We start from the raw sequence: 19,205 nt of genomic DNA on the forward strand, positions 1-19,205 counted from the left end.
GTGATAATGTCAGCGATGATTTTGTCTTCCAGTCATGACGTAGCGGACGAGTACCATGTTGCGGAACAGCCATATTTGTTGTTTATGTGCTGATAACCAAGCATTTGAGTAAATACAAACTTAAATAGTTACTTGTACAGTATTTTACCTTATTTATTATAAATGTAATGTAGTGATTTGAGTTGGTGTCCAAGCGAAAAACATTTCAGTGTAAATATAATAGGATTATTTTGGTTTTAAGTTGCAGACATGCATACAAAAATAATGTAAGCAAGTATTTGTCTCTACATTTACTTATCATATTTATTTGTGTTATCTTGATTTTTTTGTATATACTGTGTACGACAGGTTTTTTCCAAAAGCTTACAAATATGCAAAAAAAACAGCCAGGCACTTTATGCATATGACTTAGAAAAATGCCAGCAGCACTCAAAGGTTTAATAGATGTAATCTTTTTAAATGATTTATTTGAAAAATTAAACTAAATGCAAAAATGAAACACAGTTTAATTAGTAAAAAAAAACAGGTTTAACATTGAAAACATCCACTGTGATACAAATGCACTTCAGTAATAATAGTTTTGCAATAAAACTGTATAAAATCTATACAAAAAACACAAGAATAGAAAACATTCTATACAAAATTTATATAGATTTAATAAATGTTCATCCATTACTTACAACATCTTCTTCCTCATCCACATACTGAACTTTAAATGGCACGGGAGGGACACGTCTTTCCTGAAACAAATAAAATTTGTGAAGTTGTTTAAAATTTGTATTTCAATCTTTTATGATAAATCTACCGGTAACTAAAAACTTCTACATTTCTTCATCTGTTATAAATCCAGTTAGTCAGCAAATAACTAATAAAATAAAAATGGACTTATCAAAGACATTAAGATAGTTTTGGACTCATTGTGTTATCACTAAGGAACTGCTACATTGATGTAATTCTCACAGTAAGTGGAACTATATATATCCAGAGACACAAATCAAAGCTTTTTACATCCTCGAGGAGAAGGAGATATGGTTAGCAGTGCCCATAAACATCCTTGTCATATTACTTTATATTACAACCAATTATAGCAACTTTTAAATTTTACTAATTGTTACACTGTCGAACCTGATAACCGGATTATATAGCCTATGCTGAAATAGTTTATGTAAAAATCACTTATATAGGTGCCAAATGTTTTCATAATATAATAACAAAATATAGGCCTACAGAAAAAATTTACAATTAAAAATGGGAGTGATAAGAAAATGGATGGTTATAAACTAAATGTCATAAGTTTTGTTTTTATTTTACTTGTATTGTACATACTCATCAAACCAATTTATTGTTTTCCATCAATATTAAGATTATACTAACAAACCATGGACTATGATGACTAAGCTATCAACAGTTGTATTATCAGTTAGATAGTGTATAACCCTGATAAGATAAAAAAAACCATAATTATTATAAAGATTCTTTGTTTATTGGAATTGAAATATTTGTATCTATGGGACTATTCAAAAAGAATGTTTTAACTAGTCAAAATTATAAACCTCTAATTTGGTTCAGGTACATAGATATTTTTATAATATGGCAGCATGGTATCAAAAATTTATTTTTTTAAATCTAAACTCACGTTAAAAAATCTATCCATAAGGGCAAAAAATGGATAGGTGGTCCTTTGTAGCAATGAATCTGACTTTCATAACTACATAGACTGTCTAATGTACTTTTTGAAAGGGGGGTAACCAAAACATCTTGTTGATAAACAAATCAGAGCATCTAAAAATAATTTCAATGCTTTTAATCCTTAAATTTATTACTCAATATTTTCCTGGCCTATTTTTCTGAAGGTTTCTTTTCTTATTTTAAAATCTTCCCCTGAAACTAGAAATTTTTTTTCTAAGCCCCCTAAAGTAATCTTTAAAAAACCTCTAAATTTACAAACACTCCCTCTAGACCGAAATTAAACTATGAAAGCAATCGAAAAAAAGTAATAACATAAAATGTAAAGTATGAAATCCTTGTAATAAGCCAAGATGCAGCATTTTTAAGATGCTAATAAATTCTCAATTTTTTTAAAGTAGCACAACTGAAAAAGAATATCCTATTAAAGGAAATATTGATTGAACCACAACAAACGTCGTTCATCAACTAACCTGTACATTCTGTCCTAAAGATTATATTGGAAAAACCATCCAAGAGAGAATTACCATCAAGATCTCCATTAAGAGAGAATGACCAATCATCGGTTTGATGTTGTTCTTAACATTTATGAGAGATCATTATCTGCTCATGCGATTCAACACAATCAAAATAAATTAGAAAATTGCTGCGGCCTAAAAGGAATTAACCATTTAGAGCCAAGTCCCAACCAAAATACTAATCTGATAAATTTAAGATATTTACAAATATACAGCTGATTGGAATCTTGTTGTTTATGGTATTTATTATTGTTAAAATAACTTTTTGGTTATGTTTTTAATTTTTGGTTTGGGTTCTGTTTGTTTGTTACTTTAAATCAATGTGTTTCTGATGAAGGGTTCTGGGAACTCGAAAATTAAAACATGAATAACGGCTTTTCTGTTTTATTTTAACTTGAACTACTTGTTTATATATATATATATATAATATATATATATATATATATATATATATATATATATATGTGTGTATGTGTGTGTGTGTAGGTTTAAAACACACCAAATCTACTAATAAACTAATATAACGATTTTAATTACAACACTGAAAATCTACTGGTTTGGCCAGCAACCGTTGGGCAACAATGACTAGTTGGCAACACTGCCCCACCAGTTTATATCCTACAGATATCCAATATGATGCCCTCTTTATAAATGCAATAATAAAATAATTTACACGTATACATAATACTCATTTTAAGAAAATGAAGCTCACATATAAACTACTGTGACATACCAAGTATTAGTCAGCACCTGAATTTGTACCTATCGTACCTAAGGGCACAACAACATGGTACATTGTATCTGATTTTTTATACAAAAGGACACTACACCACGGTGCATTGATACTAAAGAACATACCAGTGTACTAAAGGGCACAACATGATGCATTGTACCTGTCCTACCAAAGGGCACAACATGGTGCGATGTACCTGTCCTACCAAAGGGTACCACAATGTGGTGTATTGTACCTGTTGCACCAAAGGGCATAACAACATAGCGGAACATCGTTTTAACAAAATTTGCAGTTGACAAACCAGGCTGTTGTCATAATCTACAGATTTGTTGGCCAGCTGAATCAGATAATGGATGTGTTTTATTTAAGTTCTAATGATGTACTAATAGTGCACTTTAAATTTAATTAAAAATGCAATTTACAAGACATGTTATTGTTTTATTAATAAACTCTTTTTTATTCAAATCTATTACACATTATGACAACACATCTAAAACATAATATGAATGGTTAATTTCATATATTAATGTATATTTTGTGGCTCAATATGAATAAAATGTACAAAAAGAAAGTGAAATAAATAATTTAAAGAGTTCAATAATATTATTTATTTTGTGATTTTATAAGAAACTTTAATGAAACTAAGCAAATGCGTACAATACAAAGCTAAGATTTTGTAGTTCTTTGAAAGTTCACTTTATTTATGCCCAAAATACAATTTGATTTTTTTACTTCCCAATAAAAAGGCAATGTAGTCACAGATGTTACGATTATACAACTAAAACCTAAAATTTATTACATTCATGACAAAAGAACGACGACCAATTGCACATGAAGCTGAAAAGAAAGAGCAAACTCCTTATTGGTCTGATAATGGTGTCTTATTATTTGGAGTAAATTTGAAGCTGCCTTTGAATGTATTTAATTAGTAGTTACATCAGATTTGCAAGTAGTATCTACCCCTGAAAGAGGAGGAATCCCCAGACACCACAAATTTTTATTTTCCATCTTTTGAGGCTATTTAAACTTTTTGCTGAAACATTGCATGTTAGATATCCTGACAACATCATAGATTATAATAAAACACTTGTCTTCCAGTGTGTTTAATATGACGTCAAAATAATTACAAATCCTATGTGGTCTTAGAAGTATGTCAGAATTCAACACTGAACATTTGCTCGGTGTTGCCAACAATAGGGAAGACTGTCTTATCCACAAGCAAGACAAAAACTTTGAAATCATCAAAATATGTCTGACATAATGCTCCTCTCAATCTTAGCTCATTTTCTTCCCTCACCTTCCCCTACACAATGGCTTATTGCTGACACGGTTTAAATTCATATCTTTGAATTTTAGTACTAACCCACATCGACAATCCTGTATATTGGTACATATTTATAAGACAGGTATGCATGGGTATATATAATGTGTTCAGTATACAATAAAATAAAATACCAGTACTGCATTCAGATTATGCACTTGGTTAATGGGCCTGGATGGCTTGATTACAGTGAGTGACTGATAATGTCTTATCTGTTGTTGGTGGATGCAATAACCATCTCAGTTGCCTCATCTCTCTCAGCAAATTTAAAATATTTTTCTGCAATACTATGTCTTTTTTTGCTATTGAAGTCTCTTAATTGTCTTCTTACATTCTTTAATAAATAAAATTTGCATGTTGTAATGACAATAGTTAAAGTAATTCCACTTTGATATGAAAATTCAAGTAAAATTATTAGTCACATGCAATCCAATCTATATGCAGATACTGCCTCTGTACCCAGTTTAGTATGGATCTATTCAAATTACAGCAGATGTGTTCACAAGCTTACTTTATGTTGCATAAGCGTGCACACACACACACGTGCGTGCCCACAAATACATATAGGTATTCAGTGTGAGTTACAAGTAGGGATACACTCTGTTTAGTTTTTTATGGATAAAGATGGAACCCAGGACACCTTTCTAGGAAATAGAAGTGAACTTTTTTTAGTCTCTGTTGTAACTCTGCACATTTCCCCAAAATAGGATTTTGGGGACAGTGGAAATTAGAGCTTTTTATCCCAACCCCTTACAAAATGGCAGCTCATTGAAATTAATTACAAATTAATTGAGGAAAAACATGAACATCCACATTCAGAAAATAAATAACTTCAATAGGCAACCACTTTCTTTACAAACCCAAACCCGTTTTACAGTTTTTACTTGCTGCAGGGCAGGCCTCCCTTATCCTATCAGTTTTGAAGAAGTCCAGTATCATGTTCAGTTTCTGGTTGGAATTAACAAAGTTAAGACGTGTTTTTGGGATACTTTACGTTGAAATGAGTGTTTAAGTGAACAATAGCGTATTATAATCCTAGGCTTCAGAGACATGGTATGATCTTGTGATAAAGTAAGGAATTTATTTAATGAAACTTGCCAATCAAAACTCAGTATCTAAATTAGGAGTTCAAAAAACAATCCAACGTTTCCAGGAAACAGACAGTGATAAAGCCCGCCCCAAACCTGGATAACCAAAATCAGCTACAAACCAAACTTTGTCAATTGACGTTTTACAGTCTGATGTTGAAGATCCTCATGCCTCAACAAGAAATGTTTCTCAAATGTTAGGTATATTGCAAATTTGTTTAGTTCATGAGCTAAGTGAGGACGATTTTGATCATCAAGTAGACTTTTGTGAATTAATGATACAGAACATTGATAATAATACAGTTAGATTAAAGGACATTGCTTTTTCAAATGAAGCAACTTTCATGTTAACCCTTTTAACCCGGGAGAAAAAACAATGTTCTCTTAAATCTGCCGCGCAAATTTTTTGAAAGTCTCATAAAACTGCTGCATGCTCACTGCTTTGTTTTTGTACATTTTTTTATAACAAATTAATTTTCTGATTTCTACTCAGGCTATTGTAATGTTTCTGGTACCAAAATAGCATCAAAAGAAGTTCCAATGAAGTTTTTTTCACTATCACTAAGTCACAAAATCTATTTACACATTTTTATAAATATTATTTTATATATTTACAATTTTTTTTTAATCTGGTAGGCCTAATTGCAAATGTGTTTGGGCAAACACATTGGATGGCAGCCCTTTTGGCAAAGAGAACAGACAGTTCTAGATCTCTTTCTATTACTCCTGTTACATTTGGCGCCCTTATCAGAACAAACCCAACAAGTTTTCACTTTGTTACCGGGTAATTTATCAAAGAAGAAAAAGTCCTGCCCTAGGCCTACCCTGTACACCACTATCACCTGCTCCACCAGCTGACACCTGACGACTCAGTATTTAGAATAAAAAAAGTAAAAAACTTTTAAATAGATGATTTATATTGATTACTAAATCACCAATAAACTACAAAAAACTATAAACACAATTAAATATATATTTCTTGAGGCAATATACTTTATTTCAAAACATGAAATCGGTGGACACTAAATAGTCCGCCCGTACGTTTGGCGAGTAACTCGGCGGACAATATATTGTTCGCCCGTAACGCTTCGTGTAGTATTCGGCGGTCAATATATTGTCCGCCTGGGTTATAAGGGTTAAACGGTAATGTTAACAGACACAATGCTCGTTATTGGGCTGATGTTAACCCTAATTGGATGAGGGAGCAACATACCCAGCACCCTGAAAAATTAAACGTTTGGCTTGGCATGGTGAGGGATCAGTTTGTTGATCCTTTTTTAATGATGGAAACCTTAATGCTAAAGTATACCAGGAAATGTTACAAAATCAGGTTTATCCAGTTATCCAAGTAGCAACAAACTGTAATGAATTTTGGTTCCAGCAGGATGGAGCACCTCCACTATGGCCTGCATTTCCACAAGTATTCAAACAATATTTTTTCAAATCGATGGATAGGCAGAAGAGGAAGTATCAAGTAGCCAACGAGACCACCAGATCATCTCCACTTGACTACTTTGTGTGGATTAACATTGAAAACGTCAATAAAATGAAACCCCAGTGCATTAATTAACTTAGGGACAGAGTAGTAGTGGAAATTCAAAATATCCCGCATGAATCCATACAGCGTGCCGATTCAAGTTTCTACAACAGGCTTGGACATTGTCAAACTGTCCTCAGCCAGCAGTTTAAACATCTGATATAAAAAACAAAGGTTAGTAAGTTTTAGCCGTTTTCTTGCTTATCGTAATTGTAAGTACTAGTGCTACTATAACTTTACATTACAAAATTTTAAATCGCCCTTCAATAAGCCCATTTTGGTAAAATGGGTTGCGTTCTTTTCCTAGAGGGGTGTCCTGAGTTTCATTTTTCTATCTTTGTCCATTGAAGGTTGAGCAGGATCCATCCATGCTTTTAACTTGAATTATTTAAATGAGCTGCCATTTTGTACTGACTTGAGATAGAAAGCTCTAGTCTCCACTGATCTTCTTCTATCAAGATTTTTCAAATGAGATGTCACTTAATGGGTCTAAAAATTTTGAACCGCTCGCTCCCTAAAAATCCCATTACAACCAAGTTGTAACAGTAACTAAAATATCACTTATATTTCCTAGAAATGTGTCCCGATTCCATTCCTCCGTCTTTATCCAACAAAAATTGAACAGACTGTATCCATATTTTTAACTCACTGTGTGTGTGGGCGTACGTGCATGCCTGTGCGTGTGTGTATAAATATATAAGATTTTAAATTATGGTGGTTTTGGGTTTGGGTTTGAATATCATGATTGGAGAAAATTTTAAAAATCTGAAAATTTCATCATAAGGGTGATTACAATAGGATATGAAATCTACCTTAAACGTAAAGCTGTAACACACTTTTAAAATATTATTATTAAAATAAGTTGCAGGTAAAAGCCTCAAATTTATTTTTTACATGTTTCTTTCCGGATACCACATACATTGATCATATAGAGACATACATTGATCATATAGAGGCATACAAATATCACTTCAATTCCTGTATGACAGAAAAAAAAACATGTTAAGACGTATTAGGCCTACGTGCGTGCGTGCGTGCGTGCGTGCGTGCGTGCGTGCGTGTGTGTGTGTGTGTGTGTGTAACTCTTGCAGTCATGGACATATTAGAACTAATTGATGTTAAGTCTAAATCTATTAATACTCTGAGGATCAGTAATATTATTTTCAACATGGGTTAAATTTTTATCGTCTAATAAAATGTCATCTTCAACACCATAAAAATTAATAAAATTTCTTACATTCTCATCTGAATATTCATCAAAGAGATGAAGTAATATCTGTTTGGAAAGAAACAATAAAAATATCCCAAAATTGTACTAGCAGATGACAATAAAACCTATTCATTCAAGATTTTTTTATTGTATAGTTCTTATTAACTTTTAGAAAATCGCCATCTTAAAACTTTAAGAATTAGTTAGAACAGGGCGGCCACTCAAAACCTCTTTTCAAATTCCCGGTTTTCCCGGTCGAAAATATCCGATTCTCTAGTCACTTTTCAAACCAAATAAACAACAGTAATACTTTATTTGACCCTACGCCTAATTCAACGGTGACGGTTTATTGTCACCAGCTGTATTTGCAAGGAATGCCATAAAGTTGTGGTGCTCTAGCATTTTGTTGCTAGCGATATGCGAGAAATTCGGTGATGATTTATCGCTATCATCTTATTTCAGCCCCTTAGTTTTTATCTCTGTGTCTTTTGATGTTTCAATGAAACATTGTGTATACCTAATACCTTTCCTTTCTGTGATGATTGGTAGATACATATATCCAATACAGAATAAACAAAGATAAAAAATAAATACCAACACAGCGTTACCTTGGGGCAGACTGCAACCCAGTATTGCGGGTCAGAGGTCTGCGGTGGACAAACTTTCGGTATGAGACATTGATCTCACAAGAAAAAAAGATCAGTCCATCTGGTACTTCATCAAATACTTTCATCTGAACTTTAATTAACCCATTGCGGATCACTGACGAGCTGGGCTCGTCACGCAGCGGCCGGGCCTAACGATGACGAGCTCAGGTCGCAAAAGCGGTCTGCTTTTAAGTTTCCCTCCAAATAGTTCTATTAATGTCTGATAGATCGGGCGATCGTCTTCACTCGTCAACTAAGAGTGTTTAACAACGGTCTACGTTTAGAGTTTTAAAAAGTTTTATAAATATCCTACAGATCGCAGTTGTATGTCGAAGTTGAAAAATCATTCATATGAGTTTACTCTCTGCTTTTTAGCGCTTCTGATTGGGCGTTTTCCTCAGTTGTTATTATAATACTTTTGAGGTTTAGTAACACAGAACTAAACGACGCAGATGTACATGTTGGCGGGTTTAGTCTAGACAAGGACCAGGATGTTGTAATCGCTTCGCCCAAGCCGCTTTATTTAGACTATGATTCAGACATAATCTCTGCCACCGGTAAAATAGAAAAACACTGTTTACCGCTTTACCCACTTCACTAATGGCTGAGGCCCAACACGATCGATTGGCCGACTTAATTTTGTTGCCAATGAATTGTTGCATGTTTAGGGACTTGCCGCAACACAGGGGATTCACTGTTTCACAGGCCAAGTAGCGTAAAATACGATGCTTTGAGATTAATCAGGTCCTGATTACAGGTGGTGTCCAATTATTTTTAAATTTCATAAGTTCTTAGACACAGAATTTTTTTAGATTTTCTCGGTTCTACAGGAAGATTCCCAGTTTTTTCCTTGGTCCGTTAAATTCCCAGCTTATTTCGCGTTTTCCCACTCAGGTGGCCACCCTGTTTGTAGTTATGCATATTATCCTGTACCAACATTGTTTAATCAAAAAAACTTAATCCTACAAAAGGGTATGGATATTATGATCAACTCTAACACATAATGTTATAATCAACTAATAAAAGCAGCTAAGAACTAAAACAGCTAATTTTTACGGCTCACTAGCAGAGCTGTCACAATAACACAACATAGTTTAGCACTTGGTGTTAAAAAAGCAAATGATATATCCTTTATTTATCAACAGATTTTCTTAAACTTGATATTGTTGGTTTTGTAAATAAATTATCCAACTAAAATGTAACAGCAGTCACTTTTTTTATCATATGTCAAGTAAAAAATTTTGTTTCTTTAAGTTCAAAGCTAACTTTTATTACAAATAAATTATAAAAGGTAAAACAAAACAGTATAAAACAGGGAATTTTACTTAAAATTAGCATATTTATTGATAAAAATAAAAAAGAACTACTTACAAAATGTTTATTTCAAATAAATTTCAATTTCATTGTAAAATATAACTAAACTGAAAAGTTGAATTACATTTTACTATAAAACAATATAAATATTTCAAACTAATCAACACTACCGCACAATGAAGAATAATAACGAGATACGTAATAGACATGTGCACTCATGACAACCAAGAAAGCAGTTATACACGCCACAGATATGTTTGGTTATGGCTCTGTAGAAAACACAGAACTGACTAGCAGGTGTCGGAGTTAGACAACCTGTCCCCATGGCGCTGAGTGAAGGTCGTATAAATACTACTTTGGCAACCACCAGAAGCACAAAACCAGGGTGTCCAGTAATGACCAAATCTAAAATTCAAGCACATTTCAAGGTTTTCAAGGCTCAAAATTATAAAATTCAAGGCTATAGTCGCGGTTTACTTTTGGCTCTTTATCGGTAACTAACAATTTTACAAGCCAAAATCAAGTCACGAAATAGTGTTTACTTTCCATGTAACTATAAAGATTTCTCGGTATTTATTTACAATACCGTGACCATGAAAAATGGACTTTTTTTCATGGGTTGGGCATTTATAGCCAAGTGTTATTATCACAGGTGCATATAAACTGGGGGGAAAGTATATCATTGCATTATATTGATGCCTTTCGGGCATTATTGCATTAAAGATGGAAAATAACCGACAAAATTTTGTCGAACAACACTTGAAGGGTTAAGGATCAGGGGCATCACGTGATCTGGGATTCGACTTTTGCAAGCTCGAGTTAATTTTTTTTCTAAAAGAGCAAGCAGTGCGCAGCACTGCGCAGCGGGCAGGCATCGTTGACAGGATTAACGTCATCATTTCAGTAAAATTGCCAGAGGTACTGTCAAAAACAGAGTTTTCAGAGGATTTCAAAAAATCGTAACTCCTTTGATTTTCGTTGCCGACGAATTTTTTCTTCACTATTGTTTTCAGGAAAAATTGTAGTTTTCAGGAAAAAAAAAATGAACATACCTTTCCATGGTCACGATTTTGTAAATTGATACCGATTTCTCAAATATTTAAGGCCTAATAACAGCATTGTATGCTTAAAAGAATACATACCTTTATTTTACACGATGCTCAAAGATAGTAGGCCCTCTGTTTAAATTACTAATGTCCTTATACATTATTAACAACATTTTATAATTCATTGTTGAAAAATCTACAGTAAATGAGGTTTTTTTTCATAACCTATAACTTATAATTGAACTTCCTTGTGTTCAAAAACATTGAACTGTAATCGTACCTATAAAATATGTTAATTTAATGATTTCAACAATACTATGCTTAATGTGGCATTTAATTTAGTTTAAAATTAATTTCAGTGTAGTGTTACTATTAAATAAAATAGTAAAAAAACGTTGTAGGCCTATAAAAAATTATGATAAAGTACCAAAGCCTAATTTAATGTTTATATTGTAACAGTTTGTTACAAATACATTTTAATATCCAAATAGGTAAATGATTTCGATTTTTTATTCTGATAAAATATAAGTCTGAAAACAAACCCTCAAAAACACAGGATAGTAAAGAAACAGTTTTACTTTTAAGTTAAAGAAGTTTTACTTATACTTTCAACATCAAACCCAATACTATTCTAAACCAGTTGAGGGTTAGATTAGTTTTAGGTGAATTAAGTTTCATAAAAACAAAATAACTGTTAAAATAAATAAAAATGTATTAATATTCATTTTGTAAAAAGGATTAAAACTCAAAAAGTCCATAACATGGGCTATTCAAATGTTGAACCCTTTTTACAATTTATTTTGTGTTAAAAAATTAATTTGTCACAGAAAAAGTTTTACCCTCTTTAGAAAACGTGTGTGAAAGTTATTAAACTTTAAAAATTGAATTACTAACGATGTATTGCACCTTTACTCATTGCACAAATTAATTTAAACAAATAAGGCTATTGACAATAAGTTAAATGAAAACAACCATTAATAGTATAGCAAGGGTAAATAAACACCTAGATTACTAAAAAAGTGTTGTATTAATTATATATCTCAAATAAATTTAAAATAAATCCTATAGGCATCCAATTGTACACCATAATTGATCACGTTTTTTCGATTACCTTAAATTGAAACATTTAATATTCATCACTATGTTTCAAAGAATTGGCAACCTCTTCAACATGCAAATATTATAAATACAATATATAGTCGCGTAGGTTATTTAGCCACTCTTCAAATTACTTTAACATCAAGCATATATAAATGCCATCTCTCGTCAAACCTACTACAACGCCATTTTTGGCAACTGCAACGAGAGCGAGTTACTTCCAAATTTCCTTTGTATTCTGTCAATTTCACATTGATGTGAACATAATCGAACTGTTGCTTCAATACCTTCATTCGTGTTAAGCACGGCGCGGCGTCCAATGCGACCGGCCCGGTCCAGCCCAGCCCGGACTTTTATACTCTGTCAAAATGCATAAGATCAAATGAAAACCAGCCCACTGCAGCCGGCCCGGCCTTTTTGTGAAGTTGAAATACACGCAATCAAATGGACACCCCACCAACTGCGACCGACCCGGCCTATCCGGCATCGGTCGGCTCTTCTGGTGCCGTGTGGGCCGAGTCTTCCCGGGCTGTGCCAGGCCGGCCACAGTGGACGGGTGTCCCTTTGATTGCGTGTATCTCGACTTCACAAAAAGGCCGGGCCGCCCGCAATGTGCGGGTGTCCATTTGATTGCGTGCATTTCGACAAAAAGGCCGGGGCGGTCGCAGTTGGCGGGTCGTCATTTGATTGCGTGTATTTCGACAAAAAGGCCGGGACGGTCGCAGTGGGCGCCTTGCATTAGTAACGGCAGCTGCGTTTAAAAAAAATCTAAACTCCCGATTTTCTACAAAATACAAGCATAATTCCCGCTCTCTTCCCGATTTTCAAGGCTGCTGGACACCCTGAAAACATGCACCGGGCACTTCAAAGGCCTTTTGTGATCTAAAAATCTCTTCAATAAACAATCTATAATATCGGATATAACTGTATTGGCGTTTTGGTAAAAGTCTGCCATTCTAATATATCCATCTATGGTGTGGGAGGGTTAATTAGGCTGTATAACAACTTTCAATTTACTGCACGTAGCTGTTCTCAAATTAAAAATAGTTAAATGAATACAAAATGGCAGCTATATTGGGAAGTTCTCGAAGTTTAAATATTATATTTTTGTTTGTATTTAGTATACGAATAATATCTGAAAAGGTTAGTAGAGAGTTCTGGGAAACCCTATATTAAAAAAAAGCTGCAAATATTTTAAATGGGGCAATATACATACAGCACATATCTAAATTTGAATTTTGATTTTTACACGTCATCACTCTTTTCAGAATTGTGCCTCTAACTAGCATGGTCATAACAGCAAATATAAATTTTATGAAAAGTTTATGAATTAATAATACTTTGTGAAATTGTAATAAATTATAAAAATAAAGAGACTCTGTTATAATCAGTATATATTTCTGTGTTTATAAGTGAAAAAGATGTGTTATATAAAATCCATGTTCAAAAGGCCCATGAAGGGCCTTTTGGTAAATTGACAATTTACAATTTTAGCCTAGTAACAAAGCTAAAAAAATCATCAAAGAACACCCACATTCCAATTTAATCACAAACCAGACATTATTCTGTAGCCATATAGACACAGAATACAGAGGTACAAACTTCATGTATCAAAAGTGAAATACTTAACTTGAAAACATCAACGGTAATTGAAAAGTTAACGGCCAAACTGGCAAAATACAGTTTTGCATTATTAACCTATTGCTATCATCCTTCTGAACAAAACAATATAAGGTTTCAATGGGTGGTAATGACAAATAACGAAGAACGATAAAAGTGGAACTACTTTTCTCACACGGATATTCCATTGTTATACGGACGTTACATGGTCTTGTTACGATCATTAGTAAACCTCCTATTGGTTGCTGCTGACGTCAGCCGTAACGCCATCTTTGGATATGTGTAATAACATGTGTTTTACACATAACATGTGTAAAAACAATAATATTTAAATCAGGGAAATTTGATCCAAATAAGACGTTTTTATTAATTTAAACCTTTAAGCATAAAAGTTCCTAACTGCCTGACACAATTGGCTCTGACCACCAGTGCGGACTATGAAAAACAACCCTCGTGGTAGTAGTAGTTTTGCGCATCCCAGAAGCACACCATGAGGCCTACCAGTCTATGTTTTCAGCAGTTCCACAAACTGCCGAAAACAACCTATTGTCCAAACTACCAAAGATGGCATACCGCTCCCTTGCTATTGAAGGGCAATCAAAGAGCAAGTGTTCAGCAGTTTCATCCTGCTCATCACACATTCTACAGAGCGGATCCTCCTGAAGGATGCCAACTCTTTGAAGATGGTTCCTCAGGTGACCATGTCCCGTGATCAGACCTCTAACACGAGAAGACATGATCTATTTAGTGAGAGAAGGTCAGACGCCACTCTGGAGGAAGGCAACTGTAGTACCATTCTGCTCATTCTCATGCCCGGATACAACCTCCACCTTCTCTCACTTGATATCACATGCCTCTGATCACATGAAAATAGCTTTTCCTGATATAAAAATAACATACGATTACACAACAACCTTATACTCTCACTTTGAAAAATCACCAATCAAAAAAGAATAAACAAATCACCTAATATATTAACTGCTTATGTAATTCACAATCAAACACGTAAAATCTTTCTAAACGAATTAACTGTAATAGACTGAACGCGCTGCAATTGAGTAAAACGCGTACACCTCACCTCATTGTTGAAGAGACTGCTCGAACTGATAGTGCCTAACAAAATTATTCTGACCACAGAAACACAAAACACTCAGATAAATAATGCTGAAAAGCACAGATAACAAGAAACATAATACACAAATTTAACAACAAATTTACATTTTAATTATTAAAAAACAAAGTTATTTGAGATTTCCAACCCCCTAAAACCATGTATATTTTTGTTCAGGAGGATGACCAGAATAAATTAATATAAAATTAAAAGTTTGGTTGACTATTCTAGCTGTTAACAACGCTGACACCACTTCAACATAGCATATTAGAAAGAATGTTTACTTTAGTCATGTTACATAAAACAATTTAAACCCACTTTTAACAATTTCTTAAAATATAATTTAATTTCCAGAAAGAATTTTTTAAGAATCAGTGCTGTCCTGGCCAGTGTGGATGGCTGAAGATGTTACTGTCAGTAATTCAACGGCTACAATATAATAAGAGGTCACAACCACAATAGAATTATATTTATGATGTTGACACGAATTACATTATATAAAAACTATTTATGTTGTGTATCTATAAAATGTAACCAACAAAACAGTTTAACATTTAGTTACTTTTTACTGTTTTTCAGCATATACTATGATTCTATTGTGGTGGTGGCCTCTTATTACACTGCAGCCCTTTTAAGCATTTTCCTATTAGAAAAATCATTAAATATTATAAATCTAATGTAAACGTTTACCCAGCTAATTTTGGTAATTGTCACATCAACGGCCGGAGCAGTAAAATACGAGTTTCGCGTTATTAACTTATTGGAGTTGTCCTACAGAACAAAACAATATAAGGTTTGACGGGATGGAAATGAGAAATAACGAAGTTCTAGAACATAAAAAAATGGAACAACTGTTCACGAGCGGAGCAATATTTCCATGTTGTACGTCCACATCGGGCGTCACATGACCTTTTGTGACCGTGATTCAACCTCGTGATGACGTCATTGGATGCAAACATATATGAAAAATAATACTGAAATGAGCAGAATTTTTATCCAAATGAACAATGTTTTTCTTAATTTCGAGCTACAAATTAATTAGACCTAGTTGTTATCGAGTTGAGACGAGTGCCTCCGGCCATCAGCGCGGACTTCGGCACTGATGTCAACAAAAGCAAAACATCCCTTGAGATAGCACCTATCAGTAAAATATCAAATTCTAGAGGGGCTGGTCAAAAATATAAATTGAATTGTAATGCAAAGGCAATTATGTACAGTGTAAAAAACTGAATTAATCATGATAACTCCTAATATATAAATGGATATTAATAGAGAACACTTACCATTAGCGTGTTCCACAGAATGTGCAGAACGCCAAACTCCTACGAAATATAGCGTTGCATCACTGGCTTCAAATGCAACAACGTGGTCACCAAACCAAAATATATCTCTATGTCTAAGCGCGTTCTTTCAAAAAAAAAAAAACCTACCCAGGCCGATTTTTTAAAATTACAATATTCAAAACATTTTACTACTTTTATGAATTTTTCTGTCACAACGAAACATCAAAGTCTCCCGGTTTAAAAACAATATGCAACCGCACAACGAACAAATACACTCATTATTAAGTCATGCTGTATTAAAAAGGAAATAATCTATCGGTCAAAACGTAAACTCTTAACGTACCCAAGAAAAACACTCTGACACACACAATTCACTACGATTCGTCGAACTAGTGGATGGTTGATCCATGATTGTCACGCTCTTACTCGATCCAACCTTCAGTACACGATATCTTGTGAAGCACTAACTCATGCCCCGCAGCGCTCAGATAACAGATATACTATCAGTCCCGGCCGCAGATAATATTTAAGTAAACAGATTATCCAGACACAGCACATAAACTTGACTAGTTATGAATATACCCCCTAAAATCTTGTTATTTGCCATTTGCAATCCCTAAAACTATTTATATTTTATTCAGGAGGGTGAGCAGAATAAGTTGATAACGTCAAATTCGTGATTTGCCAGGTCGGTCTTTAACGTTATAATTTCCCTAATTTTAACCACTCCACAATATTTTTAAGAAATTAAAGATTAAAGGCCGAAGTGGCAAGTCACGAATTTGACGTTATCAACGTATACTGCTAGTTAAGTTCTTAATGTTCTGTTTGTATGCTGTGTCTGGATATCTGTAAATATTAACTGCGGGTGGGACTGATAGCATATCTGATATCTGAGCACTCTGGGGCAGAAGTCAGAGATAACGTGTATTGTAGGTTGGATCGAGTGAGTGCGTGACAATCATGGATCAACCATCCACTAGTTCGACGAATCGTAGTGAATTGTGTGTGTCGGATTGTTTTTCTTGGGTACGTTAAGAGTTTATGTTTTGACCGATAGATTATTAGTTAGAGTTACGTTAGAGATTATTTAGTTTCTGTACATTCTATGGAACACACTAATGGTAAGTGTTCTCTAATGTCCATTTATATACATATTAATATTAGGGGTATTCATGATTTAATAAATTTTTTACACGGTACATAATTGTCTTTAAATTACAACTCTCGAGGGATATTTTTCTTTCGTTGACATCAGTGCCGAAGTCCACGCTGATGGCCGGAGGCACTCGTCTCAACTCGATAACAACTAGGTCTAATTAATTTGTAGCTTGAAACTAAGAAAAACATTGTTCATTTGGATCAAAATTTTGCTCATTTCAGTAGGCTATTATTTTTCATTTATGTTTGCATCCGATGACGTCATCACGAGGTTGAATCACGGTCACAAAAGGTCACGTGACGCCCGACGTAGATGTACAACATGGAAATATTGCTCCGCTCGTGAACAGCTGTTCTATTTTTTATGTTCTAGAACTTCGTTATTTCTCATTTCCACCTCGTCAAACCTTATATCGTTCTGTAGGACGATTCCAATAAGTTAATAACGCGAAACTTGCATTTTGCCGCTCCGGCCGTTAATGTGACAATCACCTATTTCATGTTTTAAAAGAGGAAAATGCTTAAAAAGTAAGTTTTATCCTAACTTTATGACAATTTGTGAAGTTATACATAATTATTTTAAAACTAAAAAGACAAACACTGTTATAATCAGTGTATCTTTCCAATAACGTGTGTCATAGTTGTTAATAACAAAGTGAATAATATGATTATAAGTTGTTCAAGTCCCTTTACAGGCCTTCATCCCAACAGAAATATTTTTAAAGGGCCCATTAAGTGCCTAAGAAAAATGCCTACAAATCATAGGAGGCAAAACGTTTTAATTATTTTCTTTCTCCAGGAAAAATATTTTAAGAAAAACAAATTCAGAAACTTAAAACAATTTTATCATGAAAAAAGTGCACAGAAATGGTGTATCTTTTAAACATAATGCATATATAGAGGATTAAAAAAGGCAAACACTCCATGGTATAAGTATTATCAGTAAAGCAGTATTGCCCTCAAGCCTTCAAGGTCAATTGACATGATTAGGTGTAACTCATAGCTGAGTAGGCTAACTAAGATAAGTTAGCAAAGATGAACTTACCAAATCTTTTTTAAGTTTTGAGAATTCTGTCATTGACTCTCCATCAATAATGACAAATAATGGATTCTCCCTGGTCTTAATTTGTGAGTTATCATTTTTTCCTTTGAATTGTACCTCAAATACATATTGATCAGTCATTATGAAGAGTGAGAGAAAGTGCAGTTGCAATCTTGCGACATGCAAACTGCTCCAAAGCGAACTGCTTCTTCTGAAACAAAGAAAACAACAAGGAGTACTACAATGGATGTAAGTAAACGTCATTTGCCTAGTGGAATCTTTCGACAAAATCATGAAAAGTTTTTAATAACATAGTTACCAGTTAAAACAATTGAATTCCAAATACAAGTGCAAGTCCGACTTGACAAATTACACAATCCTTTGCTACTCTGCTATTGCTGAGGCTGCAAAAGTGCGAAATTAACACGTAAACTGCCAACTCTCTGCGACTTCTGGAACTGTAGGACGACAGAGATTAAAACCAATGTTGGATAGACATAGAACTACTAAGGACAAAAAAAATTGAATCAACTCTGTAATTATATTCAGTATTGCCAACAACTCTCAACCCCAAAGTTACATAACCCTATTCCAGAACTATCTGAAAACCGCTTTATATTGAAAGAAACGTAATTATAAATTATTACAAGTAAGTATAACTTAAACCATATTCTCGACTAAATTGTCACTGATATTTAGATCAGTTTTTTGTTGGGTGATATTTTTTTTCAAGATCATTACAATTTTCAGATAAGTTTTTTTTAAAACAGAAAAAAATTCAAACTTGTAA

The 19,205-nt window shown here is 33.7% G+C and overlaps 1 long non-coding RNA gene across 1 annotated transcript; it reads right to left on the minus strand.

The window, feature by feature from the left end:
* Positions 1 to 617: 617 nt before the first annotated feature.
* Positions 618 to 18,928, minus strand: LOC124359606. Its single transcript, XR_006922163.1, has 3 exons — positions 18,735 to 18,928; positions 18,419 to 18,626; positions 618 to 740 (listed from the first exon to the last, which is right to left on the minus strand). It is a non-coding gene; the product is annotated as an uncharacterized LOC124359606 (long non-coding RNA).
* Between the last annotated feature and the right edge of the window lie 277 nt (positions 18,929 to 19,205).

This window comes from Homalodisca vitripennis, chromosome 1 (assembly GCF_021130785.1).
Source record: "Homalodisca vitripennis isolate AUS2020 chromosome 1, UT_GWSS_2.1, whole genome shotgun sequence".
NCBI lineage: Eukaryota > Metazoa > Arthropoda > Insecta > Hemiptera > Cicadellidae > Homalodisca > Homalodisca vitripennis.